General features: G+C 43.1%; 1 protein-coding gene across 3 annotated transcripts in view; it reads right to left on the bottom strand.

The window, feature by feature from the left end:
• Runx1t1 (RUNX1 partner transcriptional co-repressor 1) overlaps nucleotides 1–22,608 on the bottom strand; it is a 148,226-nt gene that overhangs the window by 120,367 nt on the left and 5,251 nt on the right. Inside the window, exon 1 of one of the 3 annotated variants that reach the window (XM_085676993.2) lies at nucleotides 19,812–19,969. The exons of 1 other annotated variant lie outside the window; for it this stretch is intronic. The gene's annotated coding sequence lies outside the window, so the exon portion shown is untranslated. Of the gene's footprint in view, nucleotides 1–19,811; nucleotides 19,970–22,608 lie in introns of those variants that run through there. One more of the 3 variants, XM_085676996.2, reaches the window with a different exon arrangement.

Raw genomic sequence — 22,608 nt, forward strand, 5'->3', positions numbered from 1 at the left:
GGGAGGCTGAGGCAGGCGGTTCTCTGTGAGATTGAGGCCAGTCTGGTCCATTGGGTGAGTGACAGGACAGACTCCAAAGCTACACAGAGAAACCATGTCTTGAAAAAAAAATTAAATAGCATTCTTTATAACTTATTATCGGTTCTTAATCTATTGTGCTATTTTATACACTTACATATATAGAACCACAAAGATTTATCAGGCAGAAAGGGTCATGAGTTGAAACAGCTTAAGTAGCCCAACTCTGACATATTTCAAAGACGTATTCCATGTCACTTTCTGTGCCTTTTATATGCCATCATGTGGATCTGTGAGTCAATGGTTGTTTCTGGCTCTTTATAGTCAAATAAAATAAAATATTCACAAAATAGGAAAAATGTGGTTCATAGTCCTTTGCTGGGAATTGTCTCAAAGAACAGCAAAGCAATCAGTTAGAAACTGAAAACGTCTAATTTACTATGAAAACTAATATCTTTATTAGCAAGTAACAAAAGAAATACTTCAAATAGAAAGTAACAAAGATACATAGATATTTATAATGTATTCTAATTATATAAATATTCAAATACTGTGGGCGGGAAAAATACAAAATAAATACAATTATAAATACTAAATAGGACTACAGCTGGAGAATACAATATATTTCCTTATGAAACCAACTTTGTCATTTTCCAATGCCAAGGCAAAAAATAATTAAATAAATAAAAGTCAAAACAGGAGCTCAAAAAAATGGGGCAAAGAAGAAAGCAGACAGACTTTTTCTTTTAGGTTTTAGTCGTGATCTATGAAATTATTTTTTCCTTCAACAATTGTCAACAAAGACCTCAGAGAGAAACTATCAACAAAAGACATCAACTAATGATTCCTTGTGGGTCAGTATGGGCCACAGTTGACTGTCTTCTCTGAAGAAATGAAGCTAAGGAAATTAACCCTGGGGTTAATCTGCCTCTGTCATACATGCAAACTTAGGCCAGTTTCTAGCCAAAAACAAAAAAATTTCAATTCTGAGGTATATAAAATTATCACGTGAAGAAACGTCTGAGAGAAAAACTACATGATGGGAAACAGCCATGTAGGACAGAACACAGTATTACATTTCTGAACCCAGCTACAGAATCTATTGTAAGGAGGACTCAGAAGGTGAGTTAGCAGAAAGACAATGCTCCCAAACGTTTCCCATGTACACATTTACGACGTTTAAATGTTAGCAGAGTACACAAACACACACTCAAACGCCACAGAATGCAAACCTAAAGTGGCTCAGCAGCAGCCCTTGCCTTAGACGGCTTATGTGTGAAATGCTGTACCGCCATCAGCCATCAATAGCGTTGTGAAAGGAAGGGAGGTAGAGGTGAAGGAGAAAGTCAGGGGAGAGAGGGAAGGAAGAGAGGAGGGGAGGGGAGGAAGGGAAAAAGAGGGAGGGAAGAAAGGAGAAAAGAAGGAAGGAAAGAGAGAGAAAAAAAGCTAGCTAATCTCTGGATTTGGAGTATATTTGTATCTCACATATCTAACATATTAAAAACTCTTCCCACATGAATGGCAATAAAGTGAACGGCAATCAACATTATGACTAATATGTTCAAACACGTGTGTACCTGTTCCGCGGTAAAGTTTCTATCACACATCCATGACAAGAAAATTTCAAAATTTCTCTTTATCTTTAATAATTTCTTTGTTCAACCCTCAGCCCTCAAATACACAAAACCTCTTCATGCGGTAGGGGCAGGGGGCACACACATCTACTAAGGAAAGTTTGAAAGCTGAGCTCCAGTCAGGGTAGACTGCCTCGAACAATTTGTAGCTCTAGGAGAGTGTTATTAAAAAGGCTCAACGTGCTGTATTACCATGGAAATTGTGGAAAACATACATTCCCAAACAAATATTACTTTTTCTCAATGGTATGAAGTAATGCAAAGCACATGTTTAAATCTGCGATGTGTGCAGTGGTTCAAGCTGCAGCTAATAGAAAATACAGAAAGTGAACTCCGCTATATAAAGGATTCTTGTTACAGAAATATAATGTGAAAACCAGATGCAGACAGAAAACCTTAATCACAGATGGGAAAGTAATCACTGGCATACAGAATACGTTTTTGATCAATCTTAACCATATGCTCAATGTATTTATTTTCTAAGGAATGCAATAACTTGAGAGAACCTTCTATTTGAATTCAGTTAACCTCATATTTATAATGCTTTTATCTTACTCCCCCATCCCTTCAGTGTGTACACTGAGCCAAGGTTTTAAAAGGAAGAGCTGCTGGCCTTGGCAAATCACTCTTGTATCAGTTTATCTTTCAAAAATTTAATAGGATGTAAAGACTACACACTTCCAAATCAGCCTCCGAAGAGATGAAGAGCACCTGCCCGATACAGCGCTGCTCAGTCTCTGCCTAAACACGTTCTCGGGAGCCTTCCATCCACATCTGAGCGAGGTTTTCTTTGAGAAGATAATATATGATTAATCAAAGAAGTGAACATTTACACACACTTCTTTTCTCTATCAACCTTGATTGGCAGAACGTTAACTTCTCTTGACTGAAAACATTTTCTAGAATAAAGAGCATACATTTGTATGGAAAAAAAAAAACCACAGTTGACTTTTGGTTTATGAAAGCAGTCTACTGTCTAAGGAGTCCTGACCTTCCTGTATCCCCACATCTAGCAATGCTTGGTGTTCTCCTCAGAGGTACTCCTGCCATGCCCCTCAATTTAAAGAAGATGGCAGAACTCAGTGGCTCAATCTAGACCACAGACTTTACTCCACCTCTAACAGGATGCAACTGGACAATGCGTTTTGCGGTGTCCCACGTCACGGGTCATGGGAACTACATTTCCGTATCCTAGTTCCATAAGCTGCCTTAAGACTCTGTGACAAGCACTCATGCATAGTCTCACTCTTACTCGTAACTACCCACCTTCTGACCCACTCACAGACACGAAGCCTCAGCCCTCATCCTTACCTAATCAACCATGACCCACAACGACAGTTTTCAGCCTGCTCTCCAGCCGTGGCTTTAGCTCATCCCTCTTGCCTGCCCGCATAGGCTTCCAGACAGACACTCCATCCCTTCCTTCCAACTTGGTCACCGGCCCTCAAGGCTCTGCTCACTGACGGGGGGGGGGGGGGCAGATCTCACTCCAGTACTTGTCTCCCCCAAAAGATATCTGAAGTCATTGGAGATTTGCCGCCCCCACCACTCCCATTATTGTAATATCGTTTCCTAATAGTCATTGTCATATCTGACACTACAGGACCCATTCCACTGGCTTCTTGATTATGCCTCACTCCCCCATTCCAAAGTTCTGAGAGGATTTCTACCTGTGTTTCTTGTCACCCTGTCCTTCATATTTTGCATTGCACTTGGCACATTAAAAAAAAATAAACAAATGAACCCACCTAATGAAGTTCCCTAGTGACTCAATTCATCGCTTAAGACATTCACAAATCTTTTCCTGGACAGTTGTTGATCAAGTGACCTTTCTGTGTTTTTGAGATTGCCCCAGGACTGTCATCTCTATCAGACGCCTTGTGCGTGTGCCTATTCCCTTACCTTACCTACTGTGAAACAATAGTCTTGTACACTGTAAAGATTTGTCACTTGCATTGGTTAAATAAAAAGCTGATTGGTTAGTAGCCAGGCAGGAAGTTTAGGTAGGGTGACCAGAATAGGAGAATTTGGGGAAGAAAAAAGGTTTAGTCTACAGTCTTCACCCAGATGCAGAGAAAGCAAGATGAGAACGCCTCCCTGATAAAAGGTGCCAAGTCACGTGGCTAACACAGACAAGAATTATGGGTTAATGTAAGTTATAAGAGTTCATAAGAAGCCTGAGCTACTAGACCAACAAGTTTATAATTAATGTAGACCTCTGTGTGTTTCTTTGGGACAGAAACTTCTGTCATCAAATGACACCAAAGTGGACAATTATATCCACGTAAAACCTGAGAGAGCTTGGGAAGTAATTCTAGACAGACAGACAGATAGACAGACAGACAGACACACACACACACACACACACACACACACACAGAGTTAAGCACAGTTTCTTGGTAGCAGCATTTTCTTGTGTGGGCTCTGTTTGCTAGAGGAAGTGTGTCACATTTAAGAGAGACTTCCTGACTCAGTTTTAGCTGCAAAAACTTTGCAACTCCTTTAGAGGCCCCGCCACCAAACACTTAAATGATGTTGATGAATAGCTGACAGCATGCTTTTTGGTGGAGGCAGGGATCTTGAAACTCCATACAGTTGTGGAAATAAATATGGCTCCCACCAATAACTCTAACATGAAGCTAGACTCTCAGAAAGCTAAGGAATAGGGTGGATCCATCCGGCAAAATCACGGCTTTTATCCTAGCCATATTGTTTAGCAAATTCAAGACTCATGTGGTCAGAAAAAGAGAGATATGCAGTAGAGATAGATTCAGACAAAAAAAAAATCACTAAATGATTTACAGTGTGTTAAAAAATGTGTGTAGGCTTGAGAGAGAAGACAAAAAGGATAAGAGAGAGAGAGAGAGAGAGAGAGAGAGAGAGAGAGAGAGAGAGAATATAGTTGGGTGTGGCAGCACACATCTTTAATCCCAGCATTTTGGAGGCAGAGGCATGTAAATCTCCATGAGTTCCAGGACAGCCAAAGATACACAGAGAAACTGTCTGAAAAAACCATAAATTAAAAATAAAAGAAATAGAGTTTAAAATAAAGCCATATAAAGATGGAAATTACACAAAGGATCTGGATACTATATGGTTTTGTGCTCTCTTTGAATTGTTTGGTGACTGAGGAAGGAGCAGCAGCTGCTAAAAGACATTTGATTGGGGGCTGGAGAGATGGCTCAGTCGTTGAGAGCACTGGCTGTTCTTCCTGAGGTCATGAATTCAATTCCCATCACCCACATGGTGGCTCACAGCCATCTGAAATGCGATCTTGTGCACCCTCTTCTGGTCTGTAGGTGTATATGCAGACAGAACACTGTATACATAATAAATAAATCTTTAATAAAAAAGACATTTGATTATAAATGCTGTTGGATTAATCCAACATATACATTTTGAAAATGTTTTGACTTCAAATTTTAAGTCAAAAGATATTACTTTGGAGAAGAGGTTTTGCCTTTGTTTCCACAGGAATAAGAGGTTGGGGATTCATTCTTGGTTAAAAAAAATCATGTCTGATCAAAGAAGACCCCTGAAAATTATCTCCAATAGGAGCTGATGGCACAGATGATCCAACATTTCAGAAGACCTCTGTTGGAGTTTCCTCTGAATTCTACATCCAAACAACCTCAAGACTGCTGGCTGAGATGATGAAGCCTCACACAATATTCTACTCAAGACTTGATAATAATTCTAAATTTTCACTAGGTCCCCATAAGATTATCAGCACCCCCCAATCAACAGGAAGTAGCCTAGAAACCTATGCCCACATTCCCCAAAAATGGATTATGAATGTTTATCTTTGTTAGAGTATTGGTTACAAGTTGTTATAGATAATGGTCAGGAAAAATGCTAATCGAAGAAGATTAGATTCAGAGTTCTTGTTTTGAAAAGAAAAACGGGGGTGGGGAGAAGAACCGTGGGACAATGGTTTTGTACTTTGTAAAGACTTGTTACTTGTATTAGTTTAATAAAATGCTGATTGACCTGTAGCCAGGCACGAAGTATAGTAGGGTAACCAGAATTGGAGAATTCTGGGAAGAAGAAAGGCTCAGTTTTCAGTCATCACCCAGATGCAGAGGAAGCAAGAGGAGAATGTATTGCTGATGAAAAAAAAAGAAGAAGAAGAAGAAGAAGAGGTACTAAGACACATGGTTAACAACATGGCTAACACAGACAAGAATTATGAGTTAATATAAGATGTAAGAATTAATTAATAAGAAGCCTGAGCTAATAGACCAACCAATTAATAATTAAATGTAGACCTCTGTGTGTTTCTTTGGGACTGAATGGCTATGGGACCAGTCAGGACAGAAGCCTGCTGTAAGTTGTAAGCAACATTTACTTGCTTTAAGTTGCTTCTCCTGACTGTTTGTCACCATAACAAAACAGTTGCCCAAGGTGAAAGGCATACAATACACTTACTGTAGCAAGCTTTGGGCATAGACTTCTCTCTGTTGAGTTTGCTAGGAAAAAGATCTCATGAGATCATTACGCCTTCATACCTTCCATTGGTACAACACACTCATCTCAAGAGTGTTAGTTACATTATGAGGATGGTCAGTTGCTTTTCCAGGCAAAAGAACGGGGGAGGGGGTCAGCACTGACAAGATGTCTCATCTCACCCTTGCAGCATCATTCCCTGCCCTCAAGACCTTGCATACACAGACACATGACCAGATCCTGACATCACCCCAGGAAAGGTTCCCCAGCCAGGGAATTCGTTTCACGCCACCGTTTCCATCATCCTACCATTGGTTGCTGTCTTCATTACATCAAACATGGTATGGACACATCTTACTGTCTTTTTATGAACAATCTCCCTCTTACTGATTTGCACGTTCTCCTATCCCCCATACATGCCTTTACACTTAGCACACAGCGGCAATCCAGAATAAAAAGCATCACACAAATGAGCCAAGCTAAAGTAGCATCGCAGCAGCCCAATTCAGCTCTTGGGACTTTCACAAACCTTTACTGGTCATGTGATCTTCCAATTGCCATCATGCTCTACCTTTATCAGGCTTGGCCATGTTCTTCCTGCCAGACGCTATGTACAAGAGCCCTATCCCACCTGGACACTCAGAATTCGGCACGGTGGTTCTGACCATTAAAACAGCGGCAAAGGCCTTTTCTCAAAACTGAGCTGCTAACATCACAATTCTTCTTTCTGAAAGCTACTACTGTAGTAATGGTAGAATTTAGCACCATTACCAACAGTTAACCAATTAAACCATGGCGGCTATTAGGATGCAGGTAAATATTTCGAAATAACAAAGAAAACAATACTGTTAATGAACGCATTGTGATTTCTTTTCTCTCCTATAATTTCATCTGTGAAAGACAATCTCTAGAGCATAAAAGAAGAGAGAAACAATTGTTCTCAAAAACTGGTTTCTTCAAATAAAGGTACCTTTTCCAGGCTGGCAACCTTCACTTAAAAAGAAAAAGAAGAGTCTGGAAGCTTCTGCACCTGGCACTGATGGTACCTCTGTCGAGATTCTACAACCTCCTGGTTGCAAGCATGGCCTCGACACAGGTACCCCTGGTTATCTTTTCTAACAAAATTCAAATCTCTCTCCACCCTCATTCCCTTTTACCTTTCTGTCTCAGAAACTTGAAAATGTGGGATATATTTAAACCCTAAACAGTAACTTTTCCAAAAGTAATGAAAAGTCTTGTTTTCCATTGTTGCTATAATTCCCACCTGCAGTCTGTATGCCTTCCCCTATTTATTAGGCTATTTCTAACTGGTGAGATTTCAAGACCTCCAGGAGAGTGGTAATAAGCCCTGGGACAGTGGTGATGTCTTACAGCCAGAAATCAGACCTTGTCTGTCCATCATCACACCAGAGAGGGTCCTGGGAGGACGGCCCAGTGAGGTTGCTCCATCTGGGTGGATCTGACAGCAGAGAGAACTGTCGCTCTGCTGGCTTTCTCCTTTGGTATTTGTATCAGTTTAGGACCTGGGCCCATGATACGTTACTGTTTTTTCCTGCAGGTCTTCCTTCCTCAATTAGCCCTCTCTGAAAAAGAAAGCCCTCGCAGATACGCCCAAAAGTCTGCCTCATTAATGCACTAGGCATCTCTTAATCCAGTCCGGCTGAAAGAATTAAGCATCCCAGCGGGTGTTGTACTTTTAGGCACTGTTACAATATACAAGCCAAAATACGGTTGCAATAAATTGAGCATTTAAAGAGAGAACACAATAAAAAAAAAGGGAGGGGGGACCAAGGTGGAAGGAGATGGAGCAAGAAAACAAAAGACCGTGCTGTTGAAACCAAAGTTTGTTCTTCAGTTTTAGCCACTAAATGTTTCCAGAGAACTTTAAGTAAATAACTTAAGCTCAAGATGTGAGTTTTTTCACTATGTAACAAAGTATCAAAAGGACCCCAGCAGCTCCATCCATGCTGCTAGACTGATGGAGCCCGCGAACCAGATAAATCTGTCAGGAGAGAAGTCATAGACGAGAAAGCTCCAGCAAAGGCTGAGGAGATGGTAAAATGAACCTGATCCCTTCCCTCAGAAAGCACCCAAGATGGTCAGGTACACACAGAGCCACCATGGCCTCAGAAATGGCAGAAAGAGAAAGGCCGAGCTTCAGCCAGGCCCATGCCCCTATTCCCAAAGTTAAGCTGAGCCATTCGGTATTTTCCAGATGAAGGTATGACCACAAAGAGAAGACACATTGGTAGCTTCTAGAAGGGGGGCATTGACAACTCCATAGTTGGAAAGCCCAGAACAGCAACCACATGACATGTCCATGGCGTGCAGCTCATTCTTGTCAATCTTCCTATGTCCTTTGAGGCCATACTATTATGGTCTGGATAAGAACGGCTTCTTAAGGGAAAGAAAGTAACAAGGACCTTGACCTAGTGAGCCAGGCCTCCTCTCTGGAGCACTCAACTACTCTGGCAGGGTGGCAGGGATGGGACAATCACCTTCCCACAGACGGGCAACTTCCTGGGCCAGGGAGTCTCAGGCTCACACTGCAGCCCCTTATTCTGCCACAAATCATATACTAAAAGCTTGGTACCTAAGCACCTGCTTCTCAGACCAAGAATGCCTGTATCTCCCTTTCTTCTCTGAGAGCAATAATGCTGTCAGCTTCTTGCACATCTGCCACAACTAGAATTCCAGGCAATTTTTGAGCGTATGTAGCAAACACACTACATTCTTATGTTCCTTGCCCTTTTCATTTAACAATATATCTCAAAAATGATTCTTTACCAATAACATAATTTGGCCTTTTAAAACAGAATTGTTTTTGAGTTCAAGGTCAATTCTGGTCTACAGAGTGAGTTCCAGGACAGCCAGGTATACCGAGAGAGAGAGAGAGACAGAGAGAGACAGAGACAGAGAGGATTGTTTCATGATGAAATTTTGTGGGGTATTATAACTGTGAAAATTAATTTCTATCAAGCATAATTAATAATAGAAGAAAAAATTCATCAAAGCGAATTCTGATGGATCCGATTAAAGCCTGAAAGTAAAGATAAATAGGATGTTTAAATAATAAGCAACTCTACAGAAAGCAAAGCCTTGGCCTGATGTGATAGTTTGTAAAGGAAAAAAAAAGGGTTTTATTAGCTCACACAATGCATATGTATGAATTATACTATGTTACAGGTCCCTTTCCACTCAGATGATCATAAACATAATTAGAAAAATTCCAAATTTTTGAAATAATTGTGGCATTCATAGGTCCAGTTAGGAAAATGGTATCCCTCTTACAAGACCAGCAGTGTGACTTTAGTCTGTATACTATTTATTAAAAATACAACCAATTAAAAATTTGAAATAGAGCATGATAAAAATATGTATTTCTCAATTTAGTGGACTGGATAAATACAAATATTAAGGAAAGAAACAACAAGGGAAAGTATGTGATATATATAAGTGCAGACTGATGACCCAGACCAAATAATAATAATTCCATTAGTAATAATAATGTCCTCAAAAAATACCTTAAAACTCCACATGGTTGATGTATTGTGACCACAGAAGTGATGTGTTTGCTAAGTTACACTTTACTGACAAGTTACATGACAGCTTCTCAGGTCCTGGCAGCCATGCTGATTGAGAAGAAAAGGCTGAATAAAAACCACTGTCCAAATATAATGCACCTTATTGAGATAATTCACTGCAACCACCTGCATGTCTCAAGCTTTATGAAACAATATGATCTTACGAGTTTTATTCTGAAAGTCCTCATTCCCGGAAAGGGTTTGTGACTGGTTTCTTTGAGACAGGCTATGTGTGCTAGGCTCACAAGAGCAAGCCACTATGGCAGGCACAGACATTGCTCTAATGTTGACGCTGTATCTTCTGACACAAAAGTCTCTTAAATGAAGGAATTATGCAGAGTGATTTCATAACAAACATGTAATGTTTATTACTGTCTTTCAGCATATCAAAAAAAAAACTACTCTGCCTTTCCGAGGCTTCCATTTTAAAATAAAAATCATGGTTTCTCACATGATACTATATTACTTCTACTATCTGCTGATTGTAAAACTGTAAAAACATTAATTTCTAATCTAGCAACAATGTTTTAGCATGCATTTGTTCTTGGTTAACGAAGACTTGAAAAGCATTATTGCATGAAATATACTTGTTCTACTGTATAATAGAACAATCCAGAGCACATTAGAGATGGAGCTAGGTTCAAAGACCTCATGGGAAAACTATTCTTCCCTTGCTCCCAAAACCACAAAGCCTAGAATCTGACGAGTGTCAGTTTCCACGGATTGTCACTGTTCCCATCAACGGACGGTCAACACTTCACCCTGACCTTTCTACCGTCTCGCCACTATGCGAGCTGAAAGAAGTTTTACACACTACCTTGCAACCAAATCTCAATGTTTACAATACATAAACATAAAAACCAGAGGTGGCGTCCGCAGACGGCGGGCTAAGGCCTAGTTGCTCAGCAAGCCTGAGCACTCCCTACTCTTCCACACATCCAGGGGGTAACTCCAGATGGATAGGTCGGTCACAGTCATCTGGAAGAATTTCAGGGAGCCAAATCCATAAGGAGAGAGACAAGTCCCAAAGAGATTAGAATAGACCCATATAGCCACGTCTACCAGTTGGTAGTGCTGTCCCCAACCCCACAGGTAGCTGAAGCCTTGAGAATTCTGTGGGCTGAAGTACCCAAATGACTATGTCTGAGGCTGGGACTCTATGAGTCTGTAGCAGAGCAGGGAGGCTTCTCTTTAAACAAACCCAAAGTAATTCCCAAGTTCTGGCAGGCTACGTGCACTGGACAGTTATTCTGCTTGCTATCCTCCCCCGCTATGGATTCCAACTAATGAACCCATGCTCTGATTATTTTTTCTTGGAAATGTCTCTTGCATTTCCCATCCTAGTAACCCAATCATGGCCACCCTTCTGCAGTACCTACAATCTAAACTGCTAAAACAAGGGGGCGGAGACGGAGCTCATTGTGAGAATGCTGGCGTAGTGTGCACAAGGCCCTGGATTCAATCCCCAGCCTAGAAAGCAAAGCAAAGGAGCCACAATTAATGAACTGGTACAAGCACACTGCTTGGTCTTGACCTACACGCCCTTCCTACCTTCTACTTCATGAGACTCATCACAACAGAGCCAACTCCAGAGGAGCTATGGTGTGAGACCCATCACAACACAACAGAGCCAACTCCAGAGGAACTACAGCGTGAGACCCATCACAACACAACAGAGCCAACTCCAGAGGAACTACAGCGTGAGACCCATCACAACAGAGCCAACTCCAGAGGAACTATGGTGTGAGACCCATCACAACAGAGCCAACTTCAGAGGAGCTATGGTGTGAGACCCATCACAACACAACAGAGCCAACTCCAGAAGAACTACTGCATGAGACCCATCACAACACAACAGAGCCAACTCCAGAGGAACAGCTTCCAAGAGGTTCATGACCTCCCCTGGGATATCTTTTTACATCGGCTTTAGATTTGCTTCATGGTGGTGTCTACTGTACAAAAGAAGTTCAACTAGAAAAACAAAACAAAACCTCATTTATTATAAAATTTTAACTATTCTGGCCTTATGGTAAGAAAGGAATGCAAGACCTCAAACCCAAGCAGGGACCCTCCATGCTACATCCCAAAGAAGAAGTTGCCCACATCAAAGGTTTTATCTGCAAGCCACAAATATCTTTTGCTCTTATTCTGCACTCTTTACCACAAGGCCTTTAGTGCAGACATTGGCTAGTGAGTTTCCCACCTCCTCTCTCTCTCCCAGGACTCTAACCTTCTGCAGACCTACTGACCGATATCAACAACCAGGTCCTAAAACCTCCTTCTTATCTCTAGAGAAGCTTAGATGTCAACATGCTAATGAGACTAGAGGGAGATGGCTCAGCAGCTAAGACCATTTTGTGCTCTTCCAGAGAACCGGAACTTGGCTCCTAATACCCACATCGGGTTTGCTTACAAATACTTGTAACACCAGCCCCAAGGGATCCAAAACCCCTTTTGGACCTCTGTGGGTACACAGACACTTGCAGCACACACTCACACAGAACATGCACAGAAAGACAGACAGGCAGGCAGGCAGACACAAAGAGAGAGAGAAAGAATAAAAATAAACCCCACTTATTGTATCTTTTAGTTAGTAATCTGGTATACTGTTGTAACTATCAAAACTGGCGTGCTATTCAGTAGGGCCCACACCCACTACCTGCCTTAGGTCTCTTCCTAGCAGCCTGCCTTACACCCAGCAGGAATTACCCGTTGACTTTAGATTTCTTTGTATTTCAGGAATACACAATTCGTTTTTCACTGGTCAGGCTAGAAAGTGTCTTCAGTGGGGTTACACAGCTAGTGTGTGACTCTTCACAGAGCCACCGCGGGTTTCACGGGGCCGCCCCTTTCCTCTCTCACTGTTCTTCACTTCCATTCTCTCTAGTATCTTCTGCCTACTCTCCTGTGGCCAACTGAATGCTCAACTCGGACTGTCAATCAATGGACACTCATCACATTTCTTTTCCTTTTCCACCTTCATTGACCGTTCCCCTCCCCCACCTCACTCCTCTTAAACCGAAGAATACGAAGTCACTGCCCATATACTGCTAGCCATGAGAGGTCAGATGTGGATCTCCTTTCCAAACAATTCCAGCTAGAAATGAGAATGCAAAAGTGAGCACGTGAGCCAAGGGGGTTGGGGGAGGATACAGGACAGCACTTGACACTGCCTAGGAGCTACTTAAGGCTGGTGCGGGAAAGGATGACCGTGTCCATCTGATAGATGCCCCAGCTCCACTGCTCTCTGCCATCCTTCCCTGTTGTGGTTGCTCATCACCGTGTATATAATGTATGTGTGGACTTGGAAAATAAACTAGCAGCCTTTCAGAATCGACCACACCTTCCTCTATCTTGTGACCAGGGAAAAGGATGGAGAACTTCCACACGGACTAACCAACCAGGCAGACTAACAAACTTCCTAAGATTGTACCTAAAACAAAACTTGCCAGGCGGGAAGTGATCTGAATAGTCTCTGCAGGATGCCATCTCCCTGGCATCATTACTGGAGCAGGCCCTCTTGGGGATCACCATCTGTCTACTTGTCTACAGCATTAGGATCTAATCCTTGTCACTGTTACTAGGTGAAGTCCTCTAACAGGTCCAGCAAGAGAGTCCTACCAAAGATAGCTCAAGACTGTCTCCATCTGGCCACACAGCTCTCCTTCCATTCCTGTCATCCTTGTATCTCCAACTCTTCAATTTCTTTGCAATCTTCCTTGGCATCTCTTGGAAATATTTTACCTAATACATCTTAGATACTATACAACCCAATGGACGCAAGCTGTAATGAAGAACTCTGTGAGTCTCTACTTATAAACATTTTCCTTTATGGCAAAGAATTTCCACTTAGCTTTACACTGAACTTTGAACATGAGTTAAAAAAGATATTCTGTGACCTATGAAGTAAGAGTGATTCCCATGGCTTCCATCTCTAATGAAGATTGAAAATTGGCATGATTCTCAAGCCCCGCCAGCCAAAGAACTCCTTAGCAAATAGCAAAAGTTTCCTGGATGACAATAAAGTGTTCGTCTTGATCACACCAAACACATGCAATCACTCCGACTTGTCAAAGATATACGGCCCTGCTTCATGGAGCGATTTCGGGAAATTGGGAAACCGAAGACAAACTTCCAGTGTCTGTACTTTAGTCTCTATTGATTTTACAAACAGAAAACAAATACAAAGCCAAGGTGCTGGTGGCAACAACTAAATTTTTAAATATTTGGTCAAGGTCTCAGGTTTCTTTTAAGTCCTAATTTTAGTCACATGTCAATGAACTGCTCATTTAAATGAGTGGTTATCAGCTCTGGCCCGCAATGCTATTTAAATAAAGAGGGCGTCTTCTACATCTCTCAGGTGACTCCAGGCTTTGAGACTATGGGCTTCAGTGAATGTTCACTACTGACACCCAATCCCCACTCCTTCCACCTCTCTCCCACAGCCTGGCACAAGGCCGCAGTCTTGCCCAGCGACTCTGAAGGAACAGCATCAAACCTATTTCCCTTTAGCAGAAGTCCCTTCTTACCGCATAAATAGATCCTTTCTCTTATCACTGCCCCTGAAAGACACGAGCAGTGACTAACACTTCACACAGTCACCTAAGGTTCAGGATGGCTCTTCCCACTGCCTTTTCTCCTCATACAGAGGGCTGGAGAGCCAGCAAAGCCCTACTGTAACCTAGCAACATGAAAATAAACATTGTCCTCCAAACTCATTGTCAACAATACACACTATGCTTATAAGAAAATCCTCAAGTTCATACCTGTTATCTATTAGACATTCACATAGGAGACACTCTCATCTTGCCTCTGGGGAATTCACCTGAAAACTGAGAGATAACTTAAGCTACCAAGGAAGCCAGTGAGTGAACTGGAAGGGCATCACACTTTACCTCTCAGGACAGTACATATCCATACCAGGCCTTCTTTCTATAACGTGGAGCCATAGCCCATGCATCCAGTTGCAATCTAAACTTCTCTAGAGTAAGAGATGCTACAAAATCCTTTTCTCCAAGCTGGGTGTGGCATATCCCTGTAGCCAATCCCAAGTCTTAAGGAGCTAAGGCTACAAGAACTGAGTTGCAGGCCAGCCTAGGCTATATATACCTCAGCCTGAGCTCCAGAGAGGGCTAGCTTACCCAGAAAGCAACAACAAGCAACTCCCCTTTCCTCTCAACTGTCAGATAAAAAACATCTTAGGACAACAGAACAAGAGATCAAGATATGCAACGGTCAACCAGTGTGGGAAAAGCCAGGGGACACTGAGTAAAAATCTGTCCCAGGATGCTAGATGGATCAGAAAAGGGGCTGGGTCAGCAGCTCATGGGCTCAGTGCAGGATGAACTCCTCAGGAGCGGATGACTGACATCAGATCTAGGAAGATGAAGATAGATAGACACACTGGCACATATTAGGCAACATCCAGGGATATGCTAGCCCAGCTGCCCCCAGCAGAGTGTGATTCAAAGGTGGATTAAGTAAAGACACAGGGATTCAGAGAATAAGTCCTAATTATGAGAACTCAGGCACAAAGTAGGTCAGTTTGGGAAACACAAGGGAACCTCAGTTTTAAAAATTATTAAAGCTGAGCGTAATAGGGTACACCTTGAATCTAAACCCATGGGAGGCAGAGGCAGGCAGATCTCTGTGAGTTCAAGGATAGCCTGACCCTACATAGTGAGTTCCAGTACAGCCAGGGATGCATAGTGAGACCCTGACTAAGAAAAAACTAAATAAATAATTAGTTAATTAAAGTCAGTAAAATTTTGGTCAAATGTAAAGTCAGGATAGCAGCTGTGGCTAGTCTGTGCCATGGGTTGGAGTTTCTTGGCAGGACAAGAGAACTTGTCATTCCCTTCAAGACTATGATGAAAACGTATGTGAAGTTAGGACTAAGATCACAGCAAGCGAGTTTCTGTCGGCTGCTGATTATTGACCTTTCTCCCAAGACAACTTGGCAGTCCCTGGAACCGCAGAGTACACTCTGATGTTGTCTTTACCCCAGATATTAGAAGATGAATGAGGCCAGTCCATCGCTTTCCCCAAGGCCCTGACAGCGTTTGGAGAGGGAAGACCCTTGGGAACTCACATTCCTGTCCTTTACATCCCTCCTGCACAGCATGCACATTCTAAAGGCCTTCTCCGTTCACACTAATAGTGATTTGTCTTGAGAATGTGGTCAATACAATGTCTACAGAAACTAACGACTATTGTTCCTTCATGAGCTATGAGTTATAATACACAAGATGTCATAAATTGAAACTACAAAGTGGGTATTCCACATCCAGTCTATGCAATGCCAGGGGTACATCTAGGTGCACCGTGGAACTTTACCAGGGGTTCAGATATAAGAGCCTGAACATTACAACATTACACGGTAATTCTGAAGACCCAGGAAACTCTTCTCTCCTGGGGCACATGAAATATGACGGCTTCAGCATCCTAAGTGATGGGGCTGTGTTTGTGAATAGGTTTCTGAATGATATGTGATTTAGCTTCCTTCCTTCCTCCCTCCCTCCATCCCCCTTTCCTCCCTCTCTTCCTTCCTCTCTCTCTCTCTCTCTCTCTCTCTCTCTCTCTCTCTCTCTCCCTCACCCCTTTCTCCCTCCCTCCTTCTCTCTTTCTCTCTCTGTCTCTTCTCCCCCCTTCCTCTCTCTCTGGGGAGAGGGTTTGTGAGACAGTTACCTGTAGCTCAGGCTAGCCTCCAACTTACTATGTAGCCCACGATGACTTTGAACTCTTAATCCTTCTACTTCCCCTTCCCAAGTGCTGAGATTATAGGTGTAAGCCACCATGGCTCAGGCTCCTTCCTTGAAAGTGGCAAAATACATGTACCAAAGAATATACCCAGACGACACCAAACTTTGTACCAATGAATATACCCAGACGATACCAAACTTACTTAACGACATTGCAGAACGCCAGAGTACTGGACTGTTTCTTGTGTTTTGGGTTGGAAATAATACTTCTTCAGAGCAGTATTGTTTGTCTGATTGCATATGCACAATTGTTCATCTAATAATGCATCCAGTTTTCTACTTCAACCACTTCTCATTGCGGACTTACGTCGCAAGAGAAATACTCCATTTATAAGCCAACACGTTCATGTGTCATCGGCAACATCTGTTTTCCTTTCTCCTTCCCTGAGCTGTTCTGAGTTTACCTGTGAAGAGAATGTATCTACCAACTCAAGTGTGAAGCCACAAGCTACAGAGCTAATTGAGCCTGGGCAGTGATCAGGTCTCATCCTAGCCAAATGATTTTAGCCACAAGTCAAACCAAGTGCAATCAATAGCCAACCGATGTACATATCTGCTTACTACAGTACATTTCTGTGCCTGTATTCCATGTAATGTCACCACTCACATTCTTATTATATGGATGAAGAATTTTTCATTATGATTATTTTAAATACATTCTGGAGTTTTTTTTAATTAATACTAGATGAGTTAAAGAACACGCCTTTCCTAGAAATGTCACCAGTAAAATGCATCCAATTTTTTCCTCTAATGTGGTCCATAAAATTTATTTGATTAGCAGTACTGTAGAGGCCAAAGCCTTTGTATGCAGGCACTCAAGCATAATTTAATCATTTTATTTAAGCGTGAAAAAAAAAAGTATTTGAAAGCCCTGTTAGGTAAAATATCCCTGATTAGTTTAAACTTACATTTGAAGGTGTATTAAAGGTGAAAACATTACAGACTGCTCAGTATGCGGCGAAATCACGTTAACTGTCTCACAGGAGTTGCCAGTCCGTTAAAAACCGTGGTGTTAGAGAATGTAAGGGAGAATATCTCGTTTTTAATAAACGTATTTTACAAGCTTATTTAAAGATAAATTTTGTTTTGTGCAATGCCTTGTTATAGTACCAGGACTTTCACCTATGGAAACCTCCTTTCCTAGCCAAACACGATGAGGTGCTAATTGCTAACCCCATTTATCTGCCGAGGGAAAGGCAGTGGGAATGGAAGTGCAGGCTGGGCAGGGGACTGTCAGAATAGAAAATTGTTTTTTTTTATTTTTATTTTTATTGTTTTGTTTTTAATAACCCACTCACATTAACAAAAGGCTGCAGTAGCTTCCAAATTATAGGTTGTTATTTTTAGTGGAAGTAGCTCAATATTCATATTGGAGCAGATGTAGCAGTTCAACAAAACAGCTCTTCAAATCCTGCACAAATTGAAAGCAGAGAAACTGATTGCATTTTCTCTTATCACTTTCCTTTTCTGAACTGACACTTTTAGCCTTCTGGAAATTTACACATGGCTTTCATCTCACAGCACCTGCTGATCAAATGGAAACCTAACATTTTCATGGAAATGGCCTAAAAGACAGTTCTGTTCTAAGAGACTGCAAAGGGCACGGGTTCCCTGCTTGAAGGCAACAGTCACTGTGTGCTGTGTATAAGTCGTGGTCACCGAGCTTTTTCAAAACTATGCTCAGTCTCTGTAGCTTCATCCCATATTTACTTTTGATGTGGCTCAAACTCAGTGTCTACCTAATACTTAATTTGATTGTGTATTATATGCATGGTGTATAAAATGCAAAGTGTGTAAATGCCAGATGACATAAGAAGGCAGCAAATTATATTCTGTCAACATCTGCTTGGAATCCATATATATATATATATATATATATATATATATATATATATATATATATATCCATATCACTGTCTATGCACACGCCTGAGCCTGAGGGAGTCACATCCCAGCCGTTTCCTGTTTCATCCACCAAAAGAAAACTGCGGGAGAAGTCAGAGTCAGGCCCTGTGTTTGGAGAAACTGTAAACACTGCTTTTCTAAGACGCAGACTTAGCTGCATGAGAACCCTGAACTGGAACACAATGGCTGTCACCCAATCACAGGCCGGTCACTACTGTAATTATTTCCAGGGAGGGTAAATGGGAATCTTGTAAAATACTCAAGATTGCTGACTAGCTTGCTTCCCCAGATGTTCAGATAAACATACATGTCTACATCATATTCAATTCTGGGGAAATGACTGATATTCCTAAGACATGTTATCTGACAGTTCCTTAACCAAAAATGCTGTGCTCATTCTGAGGGAGGACAGGTTAGTCTTTCCCCTTCTGCCTGGCTGATAAGGTAACCTGAAGGCAGAGAGGACACGCAGTAATCTATGTGCCACTCTGACCAGTTGGTCTGTGCATTTCAATGTTTTGCCATGCTCACTGAGGCAACAGTAAACCTGAAATGTCAATATGTTCAGTCAATGGAAGTAAAATAATGGGACTTATTGTCTTCCCCAATCGATCTGCCACTGTCAACAAGGAAACATGCCTCTCTGGCTTTAAACAAATTTAAATTAGGCTTCTAGTTACTAGCTCATATCTAGGTACTTATGAAAACACCTATCTCAACTGTGTGTAGGAGGCAAAAGCAATCATTTTGCCTACTTTTATTCATTTTAAAAAACCTTCTAAAGTTTATATGATTTTTAAAAAATATATAATTCATGAGTCAAGTGACAATTTGCTTCTTCCACACACACACACACACACACACTGCTTTCAAGCAAAAGATGCCATGGTTCAAATACAAAATATAATCTCTCTGCTGCACCTATAGTGATGATCAACCTTCGAGCCAGAGCTGAACCACAATCTACCATCCTCCTCCTTCCATATTAAAAGTGGTCTCCAAAGGCTTTTCTCACTCCTTCCAGGACCAAAGCATCAATTCATCACCTGCTCAAAACAAGCCACTCAAAACCAAATACAGATGAACCATTCCCAAAGCCCCTGCCCTTCCCTCACTCCATCAACCCTAAGGAGAAAAGGTGAGAAAGCACCTTCAAAATAAGGCAGGTGCAGAAGTGCTGGGAAAGCAAGCATGCACAGGGAATAAAACATTGCAAGTCGTTCAAATCGCACCTAAGTTCCCTGGTCCTTCCTTCTTTTACCAAGAGAGACCCTGTCACCTCAAAACCAAAATAAAATTGAGCTAATCAAGTTGGTAAGAGTTCTTCCTCTCTCTTCTACATCTGAGGGTTCCATCGTCCGATCAACAAATAATCTATTGTTCCCCCTTTATCGAGGCTCTTTAAACCTATTCAGGCTGGCAACACTAAACCCAATTAAAGATAAGGCCCTCCGTAATCTCACCTCCGTGAGTCCCCGTCTGGATAGCTGAGGTGATGGAAGATAGCGTGGAGGCCAGGGCCGCTGCCTCCTCCTCACCCCCGCACAACAAAAGGCAGATCCTCTCCCTCTCCCTCTGTAATCTTTAAATGTAAATTCCCTCTGGCAGCTAAGAGGAGCGCCCGATAACAGGTTACATCTTCACTTCCCTGGCTCTTATCTGCTCCAGATCGTTGGGGGGGGGCGCCCCCACGCCGCGCCCCGCCCCGCCGCCCCCAGCCCGGCCGTGGAGATTACCTTCCGGCGGCGAGCGCGCGAGGCGGCCGGCCGCGCGGCCCCCACACCGCCGCTTTGTATTCATTAAACACACATCGGAGCTTATCAGAAGTAAAGGGCTGGTCGGGATGGCACATTGTGTGTGAGTGAGTGTGTGCGCGCGGGAGGGAGAGGAGAGGAGCCAACGTGCATCAGGGTGATTACAATATCAGCAGGGCCCAGATGGAGGCAGGAAAATAAACAGAGGGTGCGTGCGAGACGGAGGGGAGCGGGAGGAAAAGTGGGAGAGAGAGAGAGAGAGAGAGAGAGAGAGAAGAGGGAGAAGAGGGAGGGAAGAGATGCTGGCAGGAGGGGAGACAGGGAAGGGATGCAGGGGCGGGGAGCGGCCTGGGATGGGGTCGGAGCGTGAGGACAGCTACCCAGCCAGACTGAGAGGTGGTGGCAATCAGGGCTGCCGGGTAACCCGCGCCCCCGAATCAGCCCCACCTCCCAAATATTTGGATTTGCCAGTCCTGTGGCTCCACTAACATTAGAGGTCTGTCAAGGTCAACGGGATCAAGAGCTCTCTGGGTGGTTTTGACAGGGACACCTTCAGCACCTCACTTCCATCCAAAGACACTTAATTTGCAAAACAAATCTACTGTGCCCGTACAGCAGTTCTTCAGTCTGCCAGGACTAGGTCCTGTGGGAGCTTCCTCTGTTGACCCTCAGATACTAAAACCCAGCCGCCACTCACCCCCACACACACGGAGATACAGGGAGACACAAAAAGAGTCTCCCCACCACCACCACTCCTCCCCCCACACACACACACATACACCTCCCCTTTAAAGCGTTGAGTGTGTCCAGGCTGAAGATTCAGGGCAGCCCGCGTCATTGTGATAAGGAGGACCACTTGTGATTGGTGGCTACAGGTGACTCAGACACCTGCTCCACCTCCAGAAGTCGTGTTGGGGTAGGAGCTTCCTTCTGTGTACCTCTGAGAGTCTGGGAGGTGGGAATTCAAAATTGAGGCAATCAATCTTGGCTTGAGCTGCCTTACAGCTCTTTACCCACCCAGAGCCTGAGAATCAATCAGAACAAGCAGGTGCCGGTGCTCTGTCAGCCGACCAGAGTTCATCCTCCTCCGCCCCAGCAGGGTCAGGGGCGGGGGGAGATACACCTGAGTAGTCCCTAGAGAGCCCCTTTTCACTTTTAAATGCACCCATCAGACAATCTGAACGTCTGACCAGATCCTTAATGGAGGGCGGATGTTGCAGTAAAGGAGGGCTTCTCATTGGGGGAGGGGGAGTGCTGTGTTGTGGTGTGTTTCTAGGCGCCGAAGCTTGGTTAAGCCTTTCCTACAATACGGAGAGTGAGATCAATAAACCACACACTGGCATGGCCCACACTGCAGCCACAACGGCTGGGCAACTTGGGGCCATCAAACAGCCTGTACAAGCGAAGTCAGTAGAAGGCGACATCACGCGGCTAAGGGCTTGAGACAGAAGAGGCAGAGACATACTTGAGCAGGGGCTTTGTTTCATCAAGTGCCTTCCAGATCACCTAGCCTGGAACAACATAACTGGTCTTCTGTGGAATGGACGCCCTCCACACATACGCACACGCATGCCCCCAGCCCAAGGAAAGAATCAAGGGAAATTCGATAGGTAACACCAGGTAAAGAGAGCTGGGCAGCATTGTGGGGGGAGGGGATGTGTGAAAATCTCCTCATAGAATGAATGCCAGATAAAAGGGGTGCTGCTACAATCCCCCAGTAATCCAATAATGCGGAAAGCCTCTCAGTATCACTGCACGAGAACAAGGTACTATTTCTCCATAAATCTTCAGAAAGGGACCAGGTTCAGGAATTAGAGAAGGGTGCTGGGGCAGGAAGTAAACCACTTGGCAGTGAGCTCTGCACGGGTGGAAATCTGTCATCCCTGCATGTTTTCAAGTGAATAATAGATCTCCAGAATATCCCTTTAGCTCTTGTAAAAGGTGTCCTTTCACCTCTTCCCTCCCGGTGATAGAAAGCTACATTCCCAGAAGCCAGCAGCAGCCCCTTTAGTTAGATCAGGCTGGACACAGGCTGTGTATAAACACCTTAAAATCCAATGCAACTCAGGAAAGGGGGGGGAGATACAACATACAGATGCTCACTGATTTCACACACACACACCACTACATTCTCTGTTACAATGTGCTGACAAAGATGCACTTGGTGCACATACACAGAAATGTCATAATGAAATCCATTATCTTGTTCAATTAATACATACATACAAATGAAGAAAGTTCTGATACCACCTTTAACCTCAGAACAGATATGTATTTCTCTTTAAGGTATTCCAAAGACTGGGCACAAGGAAAACAACAGAGCAGCTAATGTATTGATGTTCTTGTTTTGTGAAAGTACAGTGTTACTATTCTGTGTACTGACTTCTGGCTCCACACTGCTTCCAAAGCTTTCAATTAAACACACATGCGCGCACACACACACACACACACACACAAGCTCAGTGTGATGGCCTCGCCCCCTCCCCTGTAATCTCAACACTCAGGA

The sequence above is a fragment of the Myodes glareolus genome, chromosome 16 (assembly GCF_982192425.1).
Source record: "Myodes glareolus chromosome 16, mMyoGla1.1, whole genome shotgun sequence".
NCBI lineage: Eukaryota > Metazoa > Chordata > Mammalia > Rodentia > Cricetidae > Myodes > Myodes glareolus.